The sequence below is a fragment of the Astatotilapia calliptera genome, chromosome 3, assembly GCF_964374335.1.
Source record: "Astatotilapia calliptera chromosome 3, fAstCal68.1, whole genome shotgun sequence".
NCBI classification, from domain to species: Eukaryota; Metazoa; Chordata; class Actinopteri; order Cichliformes; family Cichlidae; genus Astatotilapia; species Astatotilapia calliptera.
The window spans coordinates 74,345,615-74,351,614 of NC_137424.1; the positions used below are offsets into that span (position 1 = coordinate 74,345,615).

General features: G+C 42.3%; 1 long non-coding RNA gene across 1 annotated transcript; it reads left to right on the top strand.

Moving 5' to 3' along the window:
- Nucleotides 1-321: 321 nt before the first annotated feature.
- On the top strand, nt 322-1,695 carry LOC145425805 (uncharacterized). Its single transcript, XR_013906545.1, has 2 exons — nt 322-712; nt 791-1,695. It is a non-coding gene; the product is annotated as an uncharacterized LOC145425805 (long non-coding RNA).
- The last annotated feature ends 4,305 nt before the right edge of the window (nt 1,696-6,000 follow it).

Consider the following 6,000-nt stretch of genomic DNA (forward strand, 5'->3'; position numbering starts at 1 on the left):
TCTAGAAACATGGATGAAAACAAGAGAGGACAAAGCAGAAAGAAGAACAGAACACTGAATGTTGTTTAAGGTCAGACTCTGAGGTGAGGTTAAGGTTCTTCTCACCATTTTGGACTAAGTTTAAAGAAGTGACTATTTTACTGTGGACAGGCTCAATTCTCTAACAATATACTACACTCTGCTTTTTAACATGACCACAGAAAGAAAAGGCAAATAAAGGAAACATGTTATAAAGCACACAATCTGATCTATTAACTAAAAAGAGAGAAATTATGTTCATGATAATTGGACTCAAATGCAGGACACATTGGTTTTACTAGGGATGGGTATCGAAAACCGGTTCTTGTTGAGAACCGGTTCCCACTGTTTCAATTCCTTGGAATCGTTTGCCATTTTTGCAAACGATTCCCTTATCGATTCCAGTCGCCCCGAATGACGTCACCACGTTGCGGAGCGTCATTTACCTGGCAGGAAACACGGCGCCTAAGCGGCTCAAACGCTCAAAAGTTTGATTATACTTTATGAGAACCGATGACAACAGGGCAACTTGCAAAGTAGATATTTCATTTAAGGGAGGAAACACTACGAATATGCAAAAGCATTTGCTCACAAAACACGCGATGACACGCGTTTTTAATTCCGCTCCGGACTCGTGACTCTCAACCCAGCAGCAGCGCTAACGTTTGCACGTCCTCTCCCGTTAATGCGGCAGGTAAATAATCAACTAACAGTGCATATTATGTTAGCGCAATCTGCCTTATTACAAGACCTGCCATTACTGTACATGTAGGTGACCATGATGAGAGAGACAGACAGAGTCTGGCTGGCGCTCGCTGGCAGTTCTCGCTGCAGTCTACCGGTAGCGTCTCCTTTCAGGCCAGGATAGACTAATGTCACCGAGCAGTGTCTAAGTTTGTGGTCAAAGGCTTGCACCCATTTGCCACAGCAGATGCCCCCGATTTTTGGTAAGTGAATGTGTTTAATTGTGGGCAGGGACATTACTGGATATTCTTGTGTAATTGCCACAGAACAATTTATGTTATACTTTGTTATTGCTACAGAAGAATGTTGCAGCTTTAAGGCAGGGATGACTCCTGGAGTTGCTTTCTCACTGCATATGCTTTATTTCACAATCAGATCGATTCGATAACAAAAACATACAGCAGCTCCTCTCCTACTCCTAGCCCTTCGCTGCGGTGGAAAAAAGAACGACTTCAATCCCCTTCAAGGAACATACGTACAAAATAGTTTTCCTGATACACCAATGGGGCGTTCAATGCCATCTTGTAAATATGAGTACTCTGGCAGAGTAACAGTTCAAATGAAAAATACACCAGAACAAACAAGCAAACAAAAAAAGAAGTGTGGGGTACCTTTGAACCAATGAACAAAGTATAACAATTTATACTTTTTAACATAACCCGACCCCGTCAATATGTGATATGTCTCACAAGAATATTTATTTTATTATTTTACATTTACAATTTTTTTTCCTGGGGACCCTGTGACACCCCATTGAAGAGCCGTAGGCTGGATCTCTCAAGATCTCACTGTTGGGTTTGTAAGGCCATGTTACTCCTAAATTTCTATCTTGTTCAAAGAGAAGATATAAAACAAAGCTCTGAGCTAATCGACCTTAGTGTTCTCCTTTTTAAAAAAAAAAAAAAAAGAATCGATAAGAGAATCGATAAAGAATCGAATCGTTAAACAGAATCGAAAATGGAATCGGAATCGTTAAAATCTTATCAATACCCATCCCTAGGTTTTACAGTATTTTTTTTATCAAGTTTAGCCAGAATGTGTAATGGGGAGGGCAAGGAGGTCTCTGAGTTTACAGAGGAGAGGACAGTCCAACAGGCACATGGGTGAAGATCCAAGCAGAGGGGAAGAAGCAAAGGTAAGACCAGAGGTAAGCATGAGGAGCATCAGCAGCAGGTAAATACAAAAAAACAGAGATTCAGAGGCCTGAGCAACTGCACCACTGAAACATTCAGTGAGGAAGTGATTGTCAGTGAATCACACCTGCAGTAATGTCACTGCGGCACATGTGTAAAGCTTAACTCATTTTAAATACTTTATATTGTGTTCAGTTTACAGTAATGCATCATTTTCTGTGAAAGAACCACGGATCTCTAAACAGCTTTCAATTAGCTCAGAAAAAAGGCGGATTTAAAAAGGAAAAATGCCACAGCTCAATTTACCCGTGGCATATTAAAGTGTTTGTGCTACTTTATGTAATTTTTATGTCATTCTTAGTAGGCAAGTTTTAATTATGCCAAATATTACTCTTTTTTTGCGCTTTGGTTATTATTATTTTTTGTAAAGATACAAATATTTGGGGGACCCATGAGACTCCACTCAAAAGCATCTTATTTTTCCTGCCCAGTTTAAAATCATTTGCTTGTCCTAGTGCCAAGTTTATATCCCATTATTTACATTTTTTGGTACTTCTCCCAATATAAAACGCACCTTTGGTTTCATAGACTGATCATCTCTGCAGTTTTATTCCAAGACTGCAGCACCCCTGTTAGCTTGTTGTTTAGTTTGTATTGGCTGTTGTTTGTGATATTTAATCAGTAGGAGTAATAAACTTTGTCTCTTCCTGATGTGTGTCTTTTATCCTGTCGCCATCTGCCCTCGTCTCTTTTCCGTCACCCCCAACCAGTCACAGCAGATGGCTGCCAAAACACCTATTGGATCAGTGCCTGTATAACCTACGATGGTGTAACAGCAGGCACGTGCAGAGGGGGGGGCTGGAGGGGCTTGAGCACCCGCCCCTTTCCTGATGGGTGCCCAGAGTGCCCTTTTGTTGAGGCAACTTTTAAAAAAATTTTGCGGAGTCTTGTCTGTGCCCCTCAACAATAATATTTAACTATTAATCATAGTTTTGCTAAATAAAAGGATCTGGCTTGCATCAGTCACATGATCACATTTAACCAATGATCGCCCTTGACGGCAGAACGCGCTGGTTACGAGCCGGGAACGAGCTCACAAAGAGCACGCGCATTTTTAGCGGTCCGGAGCTGTAGGAGAAACACAAGTTAACTCAGAGACACAGACTGATGCGACACAACCAGTAAGTAGGTGTACAGCGTACACTGTAGTGTGTAGCACCCAGGAGTATCAGCTTATTACGTACACGTTGGTAAGTTGTCTTGTTGCAACTGACGAACTGAAACAAATGAGCGTGCTGTGTGTGCAACAGCGCGACAAACATTACCTGTCCTTTTATTAACTGCACAAGTAGTGCTGGTCACAGCTGCTGGCTACCTGTGTAAGGCTGTCATGTGTCTGTAGCTCTGTCACCGTTTTAGGGAACATATTTAGTTTTAAAGCAAGTTACATAGCTTTTCCTGCCTTTCTGGAGGGATTATATTCCACTAAAAAACGATCTAATATGCATGTCCACATAATTATGCATTATTATAATTATGATATATTAAAAAACACAAGCTGTATGTAACGTTGGACCCAAGAAATATAAGCTGGAGCGAATTTGACGACAGCCGAACTTTTATTTAATACTGTGCGTTTGTACAGGGACACAGACACTCCCGCTCTCTCTCTGCTGTCATGTCCGCCCTCCTCCTCCGACTGTCACTGCCAACATATAAAGAGACACAATCACTGTCAGATCCCAGCACACCTGTTCACCCCGCCCCTGCACCGCCCCGGGAGCTCACTGCGTCACCCCTCCTCTGCAGCTGGCCAGAGACCACACCCACGCCACGCTGTATTTTAAAGAACATACATTAAGAAGCAGATTATATTAGATTTATATTTTAAATAAGACAAAATTTGGATTTTACAGCAGTAAAATTATTGTATCTCTACAGTTTAAACATGTAATAAGCTTTGCCCTGCACAGAGTGGATAGTGAAACAAATGGAATCATCATAAATGCATTATTTCATATTTATTACTTCCCCCTCCTCATTGCTTTATTATTGTAGCTCTAGTAATAAATAATAATGTAAGGATTCTGGATCAGCACCGAGATGCCCAAAGTATATACAGTATTCTGAAGGTCTAAAATGTCACTGTGTGTGCGCATGTGTTTGTTTTATGTATATGGATTATTTTAAATTATTACTCATGATATGACATTGTCCAGATAGAATTTTATTGGAATTCCACGTGAAAGACCAACACAAAGTGGTGCACACGTGAGAAGTGGAACGAAAATCATACATGATTCCAAACATTTTTTACAAATAACTGCAAAGTGGGGTGTGCATAATTATTCAGCCCCCTGAGTCAATACTTTGTAGAACCACCTTTTGCTGCAATTACCGCTGCCAGTCTTTTAGGGTCTGTCTCTACCAGCTTTGCACATCTACAGACTGAAATCTTTGCCCATTCTTCTTTGCAAAACAGCTCCAGCTCAGTCAGATTAGATGGACAGCGTTTGTGATCAGCAGTTTTCAGATCTTGCCACAGATTCTCGATTGGATTTAGATCTGGACTTTGACTGGGCCATTCTAACACATGGATATGTTTTGTTTTAAACCATTCCATTGTTGCCCTGGCTTTATGTTTAGGGTCGTTGTCCTGCTGGAAGGTGAACCTCCGCCCCAGTCTCAAGTCTTTTGCAGACTCCAAGAGGTTTTCTTCCAAGATTGCCCTGTATTTGGCTCCATCCATCTTCCCATCAACTCTGACCAGCTTCCTGTCCCTGCTGAAGAGAAGCACCCCCAGAGCATGACGCTGCCACCACCATATCTGACAGTGGGGATGGTGTGTTCAGAGTGAGGTGCAGTGTTAGTTTTCCGCCACACATAGCGTTTTGCATTTTGGCCAAAAAGTTACATTTTGGTCTCATCTGACCAGAGCACCTTCTTCCACATGTTTGCTGTGTCCCCCACATGTTTGCTGTGTCCCCTACATGTTTGCTGTGTCCCCTACATGTTTGCTGTGTCCCCTACATGTTTGCTGTGTCCCCCACATGTTTGCTGTGTCCCCTACATGTTTGCTGTGTCCCCCACATGTTTGCTGTGTCCCCCACATGGCTTGTAGCAAACTGCAAACGGGACTTCTTATGGTTTGCTGTTAACAACGGCTTTCTTCTTGCCACTCTTCCATAAAGGCCAACTTTGTGCAGTGCATGACTAATAGTTGTCCTATGGACAGATTCCCCCACCTGAGCTGTAGATCTCTGCAGCTCGTCCAGAGTCACCATGGGCCTCTTGGCTGCATTTCTGATCAGCGCTCTCCTTGTTCGGCCTGTGAGTTTAGGTGGACGGCCTTGTCTTGGTAGGTTTACAGTTGTGCCGTACTCCTTCCATTTCTGAATGATGGCTTGAACAGTGCTCCGTGGGATGTTCAAGGCTTGGGAAATCTTTTTGTAGCCTAAGCCTGCTTTAAATTTCTCAATAACTTTATCCCTGACCTGTCTGGTGTGTTCTTTGGACTTCATGGTGTTGTTGCTCCCAATATTCTCTTAGACAACCTCTGAGGCCGTCACAGAGCAGCTGTATTTGTACTGACATTAGATTATACACAGGTGCACTCTATTTAGTCATTAGCACTCATCAGGCAACGTCTATGGGCAACTGACTGCACTCAGACCAAAGGGGGCTGAATAATTACGCACACCCCACTTTGCAGTTATTTGTAAAAAATGTTTGGAATCATGTATGATTTCCGTTCCACTTCTCACGTGGTCACCACTTTGTGTTGGTCTTTCACGTGGAATTCCAATAAAACTGATTCATGTTTGTGGCTGTAATGTGACAAAATGTGGAAAAGTTCAAGGGGCCCGAATACTTTTGCTGTATTTAGCAACCAAGACTCTTCAGCATGCTCTTGTATTGCTTATAAGACTGTTCACTGCATCTGGAGGAGTGCTTGGAGTGGAAGGGTCAGAGATTAATTCATTCTCTGAAAAGCATTGAACACTAGCTTTCTCACCTAAGTGGTCAGAGAAGAAAGAAACAAAAAAGGACAGCTGTGGTTTTATTGAACTGGAGTGGGAAGGGTGGTCAACCAAGTGTCATGTTA